This window comes from Chrysochloris asiatica, unplaced genomic scaffold (assembly GCF_000296735.1).
Source record: "Chrysochloris asiatica unplaced genomic scaffold, ChrAsi1.0 scaffold00140, whole genome shotgun sequence".
Lineage (NCBI taxonomy): Eukaryota > Metazoa > Chordata > Mammalia > Afrosoricida > Chrysochloridae > Chrysochloris > Chrysochloris asiatica.
In genome coordinates, this window is record NW_006408658.1 from 8,838,101 (window position 1) to 8,855,857 (window position 17,757).

Here is a 17,757-nt window from a genome sequence, read left to right on the forward strand (position 1 = left end):
TGAAATGATATACCATGGGATGAATTTGTAAAGCTAATGTTCTCCCATGTAAACTATCACATAATTCACAATAAAACATTAAAAAAAAAAAAAAAAGTATACCTATCTAATAGGTTGAAGAATACTGCCCTAAGAGTTTAAAACCAGGGATCTTTATATTTTTATATTTTTTAATATAAGTTTTAATACAAGTTTCTCTTCTAGCTTTATAACCAACTGCAAACTACTTAAAATTTATGGGACTCAGTTGCTTCTGCTTCCTCTTCTGTAAAATGAGTACCATACCTTATACAGTACCTTCACCTAATTTACAAATACAAAATTTTTTTCTTGTTTTTTTGTTTTTAAGATACCTTATACAGTATAAACACCATTCGTCTGTCAGTTTGTTGTACTGTGGTGGCTTGTAAGTTGCTGTGATTCTGGAAGCCATGCGACCGGTATTTTAAATAACCAGCAGGGTCACCCATGGTGGACAAGTTTCAGATGAGCTTCCAGACAAAGACACACTAGGAAGAAAGATTGACGAACTACTTCTGAATATCTAGTCACTGAAAACCTTATGAATAGCAGAGAAACACTGTCAGACATAGTTCCAGAAAAAGACCCTCAGGTTGGAAGGCACTCAAAATGCGACTAGGGAAGAGCTGCCTCCTCAAAGTACAGTTGACTGTGATGACACGAATGGAGCAAAGCCCATGGGAGAAGAGCCGTCGAAACCTTCATCTGCTGATGAGGCACAACTCAAAATAAAGAGAAACAGCTGTAAACATCCACTGAAAATCAGAACATGGAATGTACAAAGTATGAATCTGGGAAAATTGGAAGTTGTCAAAAATGAAATGGAACGCAGAAACATCAATATCTTAAGCATTAGTGAGCTGAAATGGACTGCTTTGGCCATTTTGAATCTGACAACCACACGGTTTACTATGCAGGGAATGACGAATTGAAGATGAATAGTGCTGCATTCATTCTACAAAAGAACATATCCAGATCAGTCATGAGGTACAATGCTGTCTGTGATAGGATAATATCCATACGCCTACAGGGATGCCCAGTGAATACCACTATTATTCAAATTTATGCACCAACTACTAAAGCCAGTGAGGATGAAATAGAAGAATTCTACCAACTTCTTCAATCTGAAATCGATCAAACATGCAATCAAGATGTATTGATCATTACTGGGGACTGGAATGCAAAGATTAGGAGCAAAGAGGAAGGATCAGTAGTTGGAAAATATGGCCTTGGTGATAGAAATGATGCTGGAGAATGCATGATAGAATTCTGCAAAACCAATGATTCGTTCATTTGAAATACCTTCTTTAGACAGCATAAGAGACAACTATACACATGGACCTCACCAGATGGCATGAATACACAGAAATCAAATTAACTACATCTGTGGAAAGAGATGATGGAAAAACTCCATATCATCAGTCAAAACAAGGCAAGGGGCAGACTGTGGAACAGACCATCAATTACTCATATGCAAATTCAAACTGTAGCTGAAGAAAATGAAAACAAGTCCATGAGAGCCAAAATATGACTTTGAATATATCCCACCTGAATTTAGAGATCATGTGAAGGGCAGATTTGATACATTAAACACTGAAGACCAAAGACCAGAGGAGTTGTGGGATGACATCAAGAACATCATAAAGGAAGCAGAAAGTCATTGAGAAGACAAGAAAGAAGGACAAGGTCAAAATGGATATCAGGAGCACAGAGATGCCAAAGTAAATGGAAGAAATGAAGAGGTACAAGAGCTGAACAGAAAATTTCAAAAATCAGCTCAAAAAGATAAAGCCAAATATTATAACAAAATGTGCAAAGATCTGGAGTCAGAAAACCAAAAAGGAAGAACACACTCAGCATTTCTCAAGCTGGGAGAAGTGAAGAAAAAATTCAAGCCTCAACTTTTAGTTACTGTAAGATTCTCTGCGCAAATTCTTAGTGCATGATGCAGAAAGCATCAAGAGAAGATGGAAGGAATACCCAGAGTCACTGTACCAAAAAAAAAAAAAAAAAATGGTTGATGTTCAACCATTTCAAGAGGTAGCATATGCTCAAGAGCCAGTGATACTAAAGGAGGAAGTTCAAGGTGCATTGAAGGAACTGGCAAAGAACAAGGCACCAGGAACTGATGGGATAAATATTGAAATCTCTCAAGAAGGAGGCACAGGAGGCACTTACTCATCTCTGCCAAGAAATTTGGAAGACAGCTATCTGACCGACTAATTGGAAGAGATCAATATTTGTACCCATTCCAAAGAGAGGTGACCCAACAGAATGCGGAAATCATTGGACAATCTCTTTGATATCCCATGCGAGTAAAGTTTTGCTAAAGGTAATACAGAAACAGCTACAATCATACATTGACAGAGAACTTCCAGAGGTTCACGCCAGATTCAGAAGAGGCCACAGAACGAGGAATATCATTGCTGATATCTGATGGATCTTGGCTAAAAGCAGAAAATATCAGAAAGATGTTTACCTGTGCTTTACTGACTACTCAAAGGCTTTCGACTGTGTAGATCATGACAAGCTATGGACAACATTGCCAAGTATGAGTATTCTGGAACACTTAATTGTGCTCATGAGGAATCTGTACCTGAACCAAGAAGCAGTTGTTCGAACGGAACATGGGAACACTGAATGGTTTAAAATTAAACAGGTGTGCGGCAAGGTTGTATTCTTTCACCATACTTATTCAATGTGTATGCTGAGCAAATAATCCAAGAAGCTGAGTTCTATGAAGAAAAACGTGGCATCAGGATTGGAGGAAGACTTTTTAACAACCTGCGGTATGCAGATGATACAACCTTGCTTGCTGAAAGTGAAAGAGGACTAAAACATTTACTGATGAAGATCAAAGAGCAAAGCCTTCAGTATGGATTATATCTCAATGTCAAGAAAACAAAAATCCTCACCAATGGACCAATAAACAACATTCTTATCAATGGAAAAAGATTGAAGTTGTCAAGGACTTCATTCTTCTTGGATCAACTTTCAACACTCATGGAAGCAGCAGTCAAGAAATCAAATGACGTATTGCATTAGGCAAACCTGCTGCACAAGACCTTTTTAGAGTGTTGAAGAACAAAGATGTCAGTTTGAGGACTAAGGTGCGCTTGACCCAAGCCATGGTATTTTCAATAACTTCATATGCATACGAAAGCAGTACATAAGGAAGACTGTAGAAGAATTAATGCTTTTGAGTTATGGTGCTGGAGGAGAATATTGAAAGTGCCATGGGCTGCCAAAAGAACCAATTGTTCCGTTTGGGAAGTGCAGCCAGAGTGCTCCTTGGAGGCCAAGATCGCCAAACTTCGTCTCTCATACTTCGAACATATTGTCAGGAGGAACCAGTTGCAGGAGAAGGATATCATGTTTGGTAAGGTGGAGGGTCCGAGAAAAAGAGGAAGACCCCCAACGAGATGGATTGGCAAAAGTGGCAGCATTGATGGACTCAAGCGTGACAACAGTAGTGAGGCTGGCCCAGGATCGGGCAGTGTTTCGTTTTGCTGTTTACAGGGTCGCTATGTGTCGGTGTCGACTCGATGGCACCTAACAACAACAACATATAGTATAAATGTGAAAATTACATAGCATAAAAGGTGACCTTCCCCAGTACCAACAGAGAGAAAAAGTTTTCACCTAGAACCAGTGCCTGAATTTGGACTTCTAGCATCCTAAATTGTGAAAGAATAAATTTGTTTGTTACAGCCAAAACTAAATAAACAAATAATATGAAAGGTAAAGATTGTCCAGAATATTGCCACACATATTCAAATATTAGGTTTGTCTTTCCATCCTGATCTTGTACTAGTCCTAAAACCTGAGACAATTTGCCCTTCCAGTCTTGATTTCTTCATCCTTAAAATGAACATAATGCAACATAAGTAGTGTAATCAAATAAAATACTACACTTATATTTGTAGTAGTATAGTAGCATAATAGTATAACTAAGAAGCCTGGGTAGCACTGTAGGATAAGCACTGGATGGCTAGCTACAACGCTGGCAGTTCAAACCCACCAGTCACTCAACAGGAGAAAGATAAGGCTTTCTACTCCAATAAAGATTTACTGTCTCAGAAACCCTATACAGGGTCACTATGAGTCAGAATCAACTCAGTGGCAGTGGGTTTGGGTTTTGTTTTTTGTAGTATAATAGTGTAACTACATTTACAAATAGGGGCATTTTGCTATCAATTCAAATACAAGAGACAGAAGGACACATTAAAAAACTAGAATATGTAGAAAAATTACAAAACAGAGGCTAGAAAAGAAATAATTACATCAGCAGAATTGTCTAGCCTGAAGGGCATCATCAAAAAGCAAATGAAGATCATAACCTCAAGTCCAGCAGATACTGAAGTTTACTGTTTAAAATAAGAACAGCCATGGTTCCTTCAAAATGTCCGTATCGAAGAAAAAGCACAAGTTATTTCATCATAAAAATAGGCATAACCTAAAAGGACCCAGTGGAGAGAAGAGCAGAGTTGTCCTGGAGCTTTATAAACCAAGGTAGTCTTAGAGCATCTTCATATAGAGATGAATAACATGTTTAATAAAGTATTAAATTTAAATAAACTGACTAGTATGGCAAAAAAGTATTCTGCACTTGTTTCCAATACAAAAGATTTGCATTAATGTCCAAGAAACTTAATTTTATAAAGAAAATAAAGCAAGAAATACAAACTTGCTTTAGTCTCTGTGCTCTTCAATATACCACTTCAAGTTCAACCTCTGGAAATATTCAGAGGTAGGCAAGCTAGGACCCACCCTTGACCTGTTTTTGTATGGCCAGTGAACTAAGAATATATTCTACATCTTGAAAACACTTGTATAAAAAGAAAAAAATAGAAAGTTAAACAAAAAATAATATACACGAGAGGAAAGAGACTGTATGTGGTCCAAAGTCTCAACTATTTACTATTTGATCTTTTATAGACGGGGTCTTGCGTGTGGCACTGTAGGATAAGTACTGGACTGCAAAGACACTTTGAATTGCAATGTTGTTGATTCAGACTCAATAGCTGCTCTTCAGAAACACTACACAGGGTTGCTATGAGTCGGAATCAACTTTACGGCACTTAATAACAACAATTAGACCATCTAACTGTGTTCTACTTTTGAATCTTGTGCTACACACATCTCTTCCCCAGAAAGATCGGGCCCTGCCAATCTACCCTTCCCATGCTGATTGTCTATGCTTCCACTTTAGAATTTATCCCATAACGCCACAGTTATGTGTGATACGTCTGTAGGCTCATAAGAGCTGAGAAATTTATTTTTTTATATTCCTTAATCCCAGCACAGTGTCTGTCATCTAATAATCACTCCATAGATATTAATCAACAGGTAATAATCACTCAACAAGACTACTAAATCCTTAACCTTGGAATGTATTGCAGTTAGGATTCATGTTCTCTGTTGTACTTTATATATGAAGATACTGAAATAAATTTACATTGTAAATGTAAAGTGAGGGGAGACGAAGCCCAGGAAAATACTAAATAACAAAACAATAGCCTGGAAGAAAAATTAGCTCTAAACAAAGCATACAAGTTAAAATTAAGACAATTACAAAAGAGCAAGGTTCAGTGGTGGAATTCTTGCATTCCGTGCAGAAAACCAAGGCTTGATTCCCAGCTATGGAACCTCAAGCACAACCCACTACTCATCAGTTAGTAGATACTTGGTTTAAATAAGATGCTAGACAGGTTTAAAAGTAAAATGAACTAGGAGAAAAAGGTCTGGTAATCTACTTCTGAAAACCCTATGGATTACAAATGGCCATAGGGATGCAAAGGACTGGACAGCATTTCCTTCGTTGTGAACAGGATCATTATAAATCAGGGATTGACATGCTGCCAACAACAGTAACAATGTATGTTACAGACAGTTTTTCAAGTACTTTATCCTTCTTATTAATTCTCACATCAATACATCAACTGTATATTAGCTCCCTTTTATAAATGTACAAACTTTCTCACTATACCACCCCGTTCTCTGTAAGTTATAAGTAGAAAACTAAGGAGGGAAACACCTATATGAAGGGTTTCAAAATGTTCATTAAAAAATTCCATTATCTGTTCATTCCATTTTTCCACAAACTTTTTGAAGTCCCTTCATATTTGTCACGGTAAGAACAACAAACAGCACATACTGTACTCTCCACTTCAATAAATCCTCAACTGTTTCTTCATTTTGAGCTAGCAAACAGTTAACAAGGAGCCAGGTCCCATAAATTGACTAGGAGAAAGTCCCCGCCCTCGCCAACCCATTGGCCAGTAGCACACCCTCCTGTGTAGCCTTGGGTTAGGCACCAGGAGTGCTACCACTGCTTCTGGAGGTGTGCAAACCCACCTGAACTATACTACAAGACAGCAAGTAAAGAACTGTGCTCACTGACTTCCAGTCTACCACATCCACTAGCAGAGAATGCCTAAGAACACAACTACATACAATCATCAATTAAATATAGATACAACACCACGACAAGGAGCTCTGATATCATAGTGGTTACAAGTCGAGCTACTAATCTCAGGGTCAGCAGTTCAAAACTACCAGTGGTTCTATGGGAGAAAGATGAGGTTTTCGGCTCCCATAAAGATTTACAGCCTCAGAAACCCTATACAGGGTCACTATGAGTTGGAACCAACTCCATGGCACATAACCACCACCACCACCACAAAATTCCCACGATGTCTTGGAGAAAACAAACAGTTTCAGCTTACACAAAGAAACATGACAGAGTGCCTCAAGCAGTGACCAAAATACAGAGCCAGAAGATTTACCAGAAATGGAATCAGAACTACTTGATAAGGAATTTAAAAGAAGGATATTTAGGTACCTTCAAAGGACTAACAGAAAAATCAAGGAAAGCAACGAGAACACAGAAAAAACTTTAGAAGAATTCAGAAAAACTACAAGAAGAATCTGACGAAAGAATTGAAAAACTGGAAACCATACAAAAACAGCAATTTGAAAAGCCAGAAGATTAATATTAAGAAATTTAGAAACAGTACATTATAGAACTCAATACAGAAAGAGCAGACTTCGATGAATGGAAGGATGAATTACTGAGCTTGATGACAAATCTCTCAGAATTCACTGAGGAACCATGAGAAAAAAGAATTTAAAAATCTGAAAGAAGTTTAATGGTGTGGCACTGAATGATAAGCACTGGACCACAAGGTCGGTGTTTCAAACTCACCAGTCACTCCTCAGGAAACCCTATACAGGCTGTTATGAGTCAGAACCAATTCAACAGCACGTAACAACAACAACATCAAGATGAAAGATAATCATTCAAGATGTTAAACGGACTCCAAACAGGTTAGACTTCAAAAGAAAATCAAAGTCATATTATAATCAAACATTTCAAAACCAAAGATAAGGCTGTCACAACTGTAAAGGCAGAAGTTTTATAACAAAAAGGGGGGGAGTAGTTAATCTTACATTCCAGGAAGAAAGGACCCTAGGACCATCAAGGGAGAAGAGCATGAGCGGAATGTGGGACCCTATCCAGAGAAGCAGCAACACCAGAGATAGAGGCAGAGATGACTATGTGGAGAGAGAGAGCGAGCAGCTGAGGACTCTAGACTCAAGGAAAAAGAAAGGCTGTGTGCTGGCCACCAGGAGGCAGGCTTGCAGAATGTGCCCTTTGTTTAAATGATTATATATTCCTGAGTGCTTTTGTACACTCCCAGCTCCCATCCCCCTAAAAAAAAAGATAAGGAAAGAATCCTGAGAGCAGTTAGGGAAAAATGAAAAGTTATCTACAAAGAACTAAGAAGACTAAACTCTGATTTCTCAGAAGAAACCATGCAGACAAGAAAACGGGATGACATATATATAACTCTGATAAGAGAAAAACTGACAACCAAGAATCATACACCTAGCAAAACTGCCCATCAAATACAATGCTGAAATTAAGACATTTCCAAATAAACAGAAATTAAAATAATTTACAAAAATCAGACCAACCTTACAAAAAATACTAAAGAGAGTTCTCTGGACAGAGAATCAATAACAGGAGACAACAACCAGAGACTAACATACAAGACAATAATACCCAGAAGTCAACCCAGAAACAGAAGTATTCAAAGTAAAACAAATCGGTTATTAAATGCTGTTGAGATGATTCCAACTCATGAGACCCTGTTGAAGAATCAGAATTTCTGATCAGGAACCCAGGCTCTTCTACTAAATGGCTGTGTAACCTTAAGCAAATTATTTCACCTCTCAGAGTACAATTTTTCTTATTTTATTATATATGAGGAAACAAATGGCTAACATCTGCTTAGTATTTTATAGTTTAAAGTTCCCATACTACAGTACAAACATGCAAATAAGCAAACTAACTGTGAAATAATAATACAAAGCAGTATTTTTTATATATATCGTGCCTAGGAGTCAATTCTCACGGTGATCCATAGGTTACAGAGTAGACCTGCTCCACGAGATTTTCTTGGTGCAGTCTGTACAGAAGCAGACCACCAGGTGCTGCTGGGTGAATTTAAACCATCAACCTTTAGGTTAGTGGTCAACAACTGCTTGTACCACCAAATACTAGAATACCATAATACTAAACATTCATTAGTCAGGCACACAAGGCTCTTCATATTCTAGTTTCGGCATACCACCCTAATCATAATGGCAACAACCAACAATATTTAAATGGCTGTGACCCTTAAAGTCAGCAATTCAAAACTACCAGCCACTCCACGGGAGAAAGATGAGACTTTCTGCTCCCTAAAGATTTACAGCCTCGGAAACCCTGTTGTTGCTGTTAACAACAACAATATATAACACACAGAATACTGGTGGCACTGTAGGATAAGCCCTGAACTGCTAATCAGAAGGTCGGCAGTTCAAACCCACCAACCGCTCTGTGGGAAAAAGATGAGGCTTTCTGCTCCCATAAAGATTTACTTATAGTCAGAACTGACTCAGCGATACATAACAATATCAACATGTAACACACAGGAGTTTTGGTGTTGCAGTGGTTCAAGTGCTCAACTGCTAACCCAAAAGTCAGCAGTTCAAATCACAAGTTAAAGGAGAAAGTTATTGATAGTCTGCTTCCACAAAGATTTACATGTTGTTGTTGTTATTAAGTGCCATCAAGTCGATTCCAAACCTTAGTGACACTGTATAGGGTTTCCAATGACAGCTGGTGAGCTGGAACCACTGATCTTGCAGTTCAAACAACTTTGGAGTCTGACGCATTAGCCCACAGCGCCATACCAGGACTCCAAAGATTGACAGCCAACCTTGGAAATCCAATCTACTCTGTCCTACAGGGTCACTATGAGTCAAAATTCACTTGATGACAACAGGTTACATAAGACACACTGAGTTTAATGCTTTGCATGGATTATTTTTGTTTAATCCTCAAAACAACTTTATGAAATTAGTTCTATCATCTCCACTGTACAGGTGTGGCCATTTTGCTCAAGGTTATATTGTTGTTGTTGTTATATGCCGTGTAGTCATTCCAACTCATAGTGACCTTGTACAGGGTTTTCGAGGCTGTAAATCTTTATGGGAACAGAAAGCCTCATCTTTCTCCCGCAGAACAGCTGGTAGTTTCAAACTGCTGACCTTGCGGTTGACAGCCCAATTTGTAACCATTATATAGGTAAAACTAAAAGGTACAAGCGTCAGAGTTCACATTCTTAACCAATAAAGACTTTTGCCTCACTTTTCACACTATGCAGTCATGCATTCACTTAATGTCTATGATTTGTTGTTGTTGTTGCTAAGTGCTGTTGAGTCAATTCTGACTCATAACCCAGCATAGGGTTTCCTGGGAGTGGCAGGTGAGTTTGAACCGCCAACCTTGCAGTTCAAACCAACCTTAAGGTTGGGTGCTTATCCTATGGCGCTACACCAGGACCATGATGTTGTTGTTGTTGTTGTTGTTAAGTAAGTGCCTTCTAGTCAATTCCAACACATAGCAACCCTGTATAAGGTTTCCAAGGAGCAGCTGGTGAGCTTGAACCACTGACCTTGCAGTTCAAATAACTTTGCAGTCTGACGCATTAGTCCACAGTGCCACACCAGGAATCCAGGAAAACAATACATATTGTGAAATAGTAAAGTATGAAATTCTTATGCTGCATTGTATTCAGGCAGTCCCTGTATTACAAACAAGTTCTACTACTAAATCTGTCTTAAAATCAAATTTACTCGTAATTTGAAACAGTTAAGTACAATTAAAGTCAAATGTTTGTCTTTGTTGTTGTTGTTGTTAAGTGCCATCAATTCGGTTCCAAGTCATAGTGACCCTGTAACAGGATTTGCGAGGAACAGTTGGTGAACTTGAACCGCCAACTTTGTAATTCAAACCAACTTTGCAGACCAGCGAATTAACCCACAGCGCCACACCAGGAGTATACAGAATATAGTATACCTTTCTATGAACTTCTGGTGTGGCACCATAGGATCAGCGCTGGACTGCGAACCACAAGGTCAGCAGTTCAAATTCATCAGCTGCTCCTCAGAAACCCTATACAGGATCCTTATGAGTAGAAATCTACTAACAACAACAACATACTTTTTTATGCATAAAAATAAACATCTTCAACATAATAATGTTGTTGTTGTTAAGTGTCAACAGTGAATTTAGATTCAGAGCAACCAGACCTTTGTAGTCCAGTGATTATCCTACAGCGCCACCCAGGACTCCTCAACATAATACAGTAAGAAAAATATTTTGATGCACATTGCAAAGTAGTACTCATTTATTAGTTTTTTATCATGAACCATTGTATGTACTTCAAATTTTTAATATAATAGAGGCTTTATAGAGGTTGGGACCATGAAGGTCACATGGTTGTTCACTTTCATTTCCTCTGGCATTTAGCAGGTATTAGGTAAATAAAGGAGCTCTGGTAGCATAGTGGTTACGAATCGGGTTATGAGCGGCAAGGTCAGCAGTTCAAAACTACCAGCTGTTCGGTGGGAGAAAGATGATGCTTTCTGCTCCTGTTAAGATTTACAGCCTACCCTGTACAGGGTCGCTATGAGTTGGAACCAACTCCACGGCACATAACAACAACAACAACAAGTAAATAAATAGCCCATTGCCACTGAGTCAATTCTGACTCATAGCAACCCTACTATAGATTTTGAGGCTTCTTTTCTCTAGTGGAGCAGCTGGTGGATTTCGAACTGCTAACCTTGCAATTAGCCACCCAACATGTCACCCACTACACCAACAGGACTCCTGAGGTAAATTCACAGTGAACAAATATTTCATATCAATGTTCTCAGAACACAAACTGAATTCATGCATGAGCTAATTTGTTCCTCTTGACAGCTTTGTGAAATATGTAAGGTTTTGCATCACTTTACCTAAACCACACCCCTCTCTACCTTCCATCTTCACCATTCTGCCATGAGAATGAACATATTGCAAAGCTTTAAATCAAATTCCTTGTAAATAGATTGAGATGTTTCTGTGATTAATGCAATGTGCCCATATCAACATCATCCCCTAAAAAATAAGATAAAGGTGACTCAATATACTTATTTACAGCTACCTTTGACAGTTGTGGAACTGAGCTATGTGAACCCAGGGTTCTTAATTCTTAAGTCCATAAGCTATTCTCTTACCAAGGTGTCTATCTATCAATACCTCTACCTGCTCTTACCTTCTTCTTAAGAGACCATCTGGAGGATCAAATGAGGTAAAGATACTAAAACACTTTATATACATCTCTACTGAATAGGTGACCACAGTTAGGTAGGAAAATAAAAATCTCCACCCAAATATTTCTCCTAGGCAACTGCTTTTAATTTTGAACTTTCAAAGCTAGGGCTTTAATATAAATATCCTATCTCTACATCAAGCTTACAGATCCATAAAAGCAATGTCTGGATCTCAGAATAAAATTACGACAAGAATTGGTTGTATTAGTTAGATTGCACTCTAATTGAATTATAGGTAACTGCTCTAACCTGATTTTTATTTTAATTCATGAAGTGTCCTCATGTAACAAAACACTTTCAATTTCAAGGTAAATCCAACCTTCCATCATTCTACCCATTAAAGAATTATCAAAAACAGACAGATTTTGAATACTGAATCTTTATGTGCTAAAACTGTAAAGCCAAAGAAAATTATTTACTTGCTAGTTAAACTGTGAAGCTCGAAGAAAACCAAGAATTATTTTTATCCCATTTTATCCTCTTTACACCTCTCTCCATTTTTCTGTCTGAATTTTAATCGTCGTTTCATGTTTAACATGTCATAGCTAATGCAATTAAGTCCAGAAAACTGTCTCCCTAAATGTTTCCTCTATTTACACCACTCTCTACCTTCCATCTTCACTATCCTGCCATGCATGAGAATGAACATATCACTAAGCTTTAAATCAAATTTCTGATAAATAGATGGAGATGTTTCTGTGGTTAATGCACTGTGCCCATATCAACATCCCCTAAAAAATAAGATAAAAATGACTCGCTATGCTTATTTATAGCTACATCTGACAGATTTCTGATTTCTGATCACCTGAAATCCTTAAGGAGAAAATTCAATCTATACAGCACAATTATTTTAAATCTTATCAAGCAATGTCAAAAGAAAATCAAATGAAAAAACTCTATCAGTACCAAACCATCTCACCAATGAATATTTATGACATTTCCATATTTCCTGTCTTCTCTACTTACATAAAGTGGTGGTGCCAAGACTCATCTCAAGATTATTAGCCTACAAAACAATGATGGGCCTAATTTCCTTGCAAACCAGGACACCAATAAATGGAGTCTTCAAGCAATCAATTTTAAGAGGGTGAAAAATAAAGGCTTAAGCTCTTTTTGCATACATGCACACTGCCTGACTAGGAAATAAATTCATCCTCATATTTTTCAGTTTTGGTCATCATTTTCAAGCAAGGAATGTTCCCTTAACAACATCAAGCTCATTAAATTTATTTAAATTCCAAATTCCAGAACTAGTTGTTAAATGTACTAGGGAAAGGCAAAAGCAGAGACATCATACAAAAAGATAGCCACCACATTCCATTTTTACCTTCTACCATTTTTAAGTTGGGAGTGGGTTCTCCCCCCTCCCCAACTTTCTTTTTATGATACATTAGTAACAGAAAGAAAACATCTACCTAAATTGAAATCCTCTAACTTTATTCTGTTGATTTCACTTCTAAATGATACTGACATAAATGAAACAAACAAAAAGATCCAACTAACAGCTTAAGGCATCTTCTCAGAAAGACAGTCTTTTCTGCCCTCTGATTACTGTCCCTCAGTCAAAAACACCCACCAGAGCTGTCCATTTAGGTGTTCCAACCCCTAACCCTCTTGTGTCTCTTGAAGACAATCCCAAACCTTTTTCTCCAAAATTATCCAATCTACCTGATCCCATCACTGTTCCCTGACTCTTCTATCTTCTCTGCCACATCCACCCCTACAATCCCAGGTCTTCTGCTCCTTAAATTTTCCTGCTGCCACTTCACTATCTCCACCAGCTAGTCACAGACAGTCCTGCTCCAAAACTCTCTGACACCTTGACCAAGGGACATTTTCTTCAGCACACCATCCCCTAGCTCTGCTCCCCACCTACCACTTTTCTTTCCATGAATCCAGCCCAGTAGCATCTTCTGTGCCCTCAGCCTCGACCCTGAACTCAGGGAGCCATCATGCCTCTTCCAGTGGTTCTAAAACCATCCTCACTCCAATTCCACTGTGTTCCCTCCTCCCAGTTCATTTTGGGCCTAACTCCAACTCTCCATGCCTCTTGCCAGTTCACCATCATCCCCCACCCCACCCAGGCCAATGAAAGTCCCACCCCCACTCCAACCTCCATCAGCCCCTCTCAAGGAAAATCAAAATTTCAACCCTTATGTTTTACTCTAACCCCTGCTATTTCAAAAGGTTCCATAAATTCCATACATCCAGATGACAAACGCCCACTTAAGGCTCAGGTCCCAACCCAACCCAAACCCCTCATTCCCAGCTCCCACAACCTCCATCAGCTTGCCCCTGGGCCACCCCAAATTCCACCCTTCTGGATTAATATCCCCTCCCCAGGATCGTATCCTAGCCTGTTACACCCCACTCTCCATTGAAGGCATCCCCCCTACCTCCCAACCCAGCTCGGATCCCAAGCTGTCAACTGCTCCAGGCCAACCCCAAATCCACCACCCTCACTCAGTCCCCTCCCCCATTAAAAGCCAGCCCACTCCAGTCTTATCTTCCATCTCGCTCCAACACCATCCCAAATTCTACCTCCACCCCCACTAAATGCTCCGGCCCAGTTCTGGTCATTACCCATTAAAAGTCCCCCTCCCTTGTCGCTCCCCCCAACCTGCTCGAGTCCCACCCTCACCCCACCCCCAGCCCGCGCTGGGACAAATCTCCCCCGCCAGCCCGCCGTTCCATCACGACCTTAGCCCCCTCCCCCAAACCCACCCGGGGGCTCCGCAGTCCCTCTCTCATTCTCTCCACTACCACTGGCCCAACCTCAGGATAAGCAAACCAGGTTGGGGAATGGAGCGGGGGGGAGGGCCTTCCTCACCGGCGAACAACTGCAGGCGAAAACAGTGGCGGCTGAGGCAGCAATGCCCTTGTCTTTTCTGGCGACTGCAGCGGCGACGCTCTCACTCCCTCGCCGGTGTCCGTAGGGTGGTGGATGGCGCGCAGGGACTAGGAGCCTCCTCCTCTTCAGCGACTCGGCTCTGAATCCTCTGCAGTAGCCGCCGAGGAGACCGACGGTTGGGGGAGGGGACGTTCGGCTGCAGGCGAAAGAGGAGGAGGTAGAGGGAGGAGGCGGAGGACTGCTGAGAAGGGCGGGGAAGGAGGAGCCGGCGCGGCGCCGCGACACGTCCCACCACCTCAGTACGCCAGGACCACAACTCCCGGCATGCCCTGCTCTGTGCTCTAGCCCGCGCCTCCCGTCTCACACCGAGCGTGAAGGCGCCGCGCCTTTCCAGGCCTGGGACAATGGAATAAAGCCAACCGTTGGCGGGCGGGTATTGTAGACTCAAAGACCACATGTGAATGAAGTCAGATCATCCTGTAGCCCGATCTCCAAGTGGCGAGGCTCACTGCATCTCCGCCTGTCTCCAACACACATACGCACACAAACACACCACACGCATACACACACACAAACACACACACAAATATTGCCTCCGCTGGACTACATTTCCCAGCATTCTCTGCAGCTTTCGGCCTGCTTTTCGTACCCTTCTCAGACCTTGTACGCTTTAATTCTCGAGAAGTGTGGTCGTTGTGAAGTGCTGGGAGATGCAGTTTTCAGTTCTTCCTCCATGTTAAAAAAAAATAAGTGAAAGCGAGGAAAGAGGGAAGGAGTGTGGCAACCCATCGGAGACAGGCCTAATTCGGCTAAATCACCTGTGAGTCTGAATTCTACTCGCCATCTCTCTTTTGCCATAATCTCATATCAGCAATAGCCGCCTCACTGGTCTCCCTCCAAATCTGTGTAATATTTGGTAATTTGAACACAAACATAAAACGGGCATACTTCTTGACCCAGCTCCATTACTTGTAAGAATTTGCCTCAAAAAGGTAATTCATTGAATGGTAGAATTGTCAATTTTTATGTCTATTTTACCATACACAACACACACACAAAATAATAGTAATCAAACGATCTGGAAAAGCTGAATGAACAAAGTTGTTATATGAGATTGATGAATACCCATCAATTGTTGTTATGTGCCGTGGAGTCGGTTCCGACTCAGCGACCCTGTACAGGGTTTCCGAGGCTGTATAGGGAGTGGTTAAATCAATTATAATATATACATACAACGCAGTACTAAGTCATTTATATTTATGATATAGATCTACTTATTGATATGAAAATCTATTCATAAATTATCCTCTAGGAAAAAATTATTACAGAGCAGCATATTTAGAATGGCCCAATTTATTTGAAGTTTTAAACAATAGTCTGTAAACATAGAGAGATTACAGTAACGAGGTGCCCCAGAATATTATCAGTGATTATATTGGAGGAAAGAATTCAGATATGGAGTAATTTTTGTTTTCATATTGTCTGATTTGTTTAAAAGGAACACATACCATATTTTTAAAAGCTTAAGACTATATTAAACAAATACGGTTTACAAATCCAACAACCTGTTTGCCATCAGCAGTGCGTCAGGACTATGCCTGATTGTGAGCTCCACGATTTATGATTAAAACCAATAATATAATATTGGCGACTTCCAATTCACAAAAGAACATTAAGTTGTTAGGGAGAATTTTCAAGTCCTCTTCTGACATTTTTCTTCTGGAACCTGTGTATTCATCTCTCCTAGAGTATTATATTATTATCTGATTCAACACAAATCATATATTTAGCTACAGTCTTTTTATTGTATATGTTATTTTTTGATGTTTTGCAAGGACATTCTAGCTCCAGCTCTGTTCAATTCATTCATTGCAATGGTCACACAGAACTCAGACACCATACTTCAACAGTTAAGGGATTTATTAGGGACGTTAACAGGTTACACTGTAGGTTCAGAATGCTCAGAGCACTAACTTTTCCTGCCTGGATTTCTTCTAGTGGCCAAATGCTTGCTCAAAATTCAAACAGCCAAGCAGTCATTTTTTTTTCCCCCCTACTAGTCTTTCCTTCACAAGGTACATCTCTTGTTCTCTCAGCAGTTCTGGATAGGACTCAAGTTTTCTACTTAAGCACCTTTCTGTATACTCAAGATGCTGGCTTATAGTAAAGCCTGTTTCTTTCAGACAATGCCTAACTCCCTTTTTAGCACTTATATGAGTCAGAACGGACTTAATGGCACTTAAAAGCAAAACAACAATCAAGAATAGGCTGTTAAGTGCTGTCCAATCAGTTCCAACTCATAGCAACCCTTTATAGGGTTTCCAAGGAGCAGCTGGTGAGTTGAACTGCCAACCTTCTGGTTCAAATCAACCTTATAGTCCAGCATATTATCTTGCAGCACCACACCAGGACTCCATATAGGCTAGAGACGGGCTTAGAAACTCTCCATGATAACAATATCCAATCTTCATTCCTTTCATACATTTAGGTCTGTTACAAAACTAGGTAGAGAAAAACCTGACTTAGCCAGTCTGACTTTTTGCCTTAGGTGACTCTAGTAGCAGCTTTTCACCTCTCAGCTAAGGATAACACCATTCACATTCCTTTCCATTACAGGTAAAAATAACCAAAGTAACAATCTAGGAATCAAAATTTGACTTCCCATACCCCTTCTATGCTTCCATAAGTCTAGAGCCATTGCAACAAATCCCACTTCTGTCACCAAATGCAAGAAAAATGAGTGTTCTCTATTCATCTGGATTCACTAAGTCTTTGCAATGACCACACAAAATTCAGACACCATAATCACAGTTACAGGGTTAACTAGGGAAGTTGATATATTAACTTAATGCAAGATCAGAAAATGCTCAGGGCACAGATCTTCCACTCAGGACAGTCCCTTCACAGCCATGCCCACAGACAGGCCTCCCTCTCTGCCTGGGCTATGTTACAAAACTCTGTTAGGGCTACTGATAAAGGCACACTACTCCACTGTAAGCCTCAGCCTGAAGGCACTCGACTCTAGCTCCACCTATTAAGTGCTTAGAGGCACCCCACTCTGTAAGGAAGCCTCTAGCCTAAAGTCACTCAGTTTTACTTGCTCTGTGATCTGGGAAACCCACCACTGTGTCTCATGCTCTGGCTCTTCATTTTCCTGCTGCCACTCCTGTGTT

The 17,757-nt window shown here is 40.0% G+C and overlaps 1 protein-coding gene across 1 annotated transcript in view; it reads right to left on the reverse strand.

Moving 5' to 3' along the window:
* Window positions 1-14,641, reverse strand: part of FAM168A (family with sequence similarity 168, member A) — a 268,500-nt gene extending 253,859 nt beyond the window's left edge. Inside the window, exon 1 of the mRNA XM_006870277.1 lies at window positions 14,564-14,641. The gene's annotated coding sequence lies outside the window, so the exon portion shown is untranslated. The remainder of the gene's footprint in view (window positions 1-14,563) is intronic.
* Between the last annotated feature and the right edge of the window lie 3,116 nt (window positions 14,642-17,757).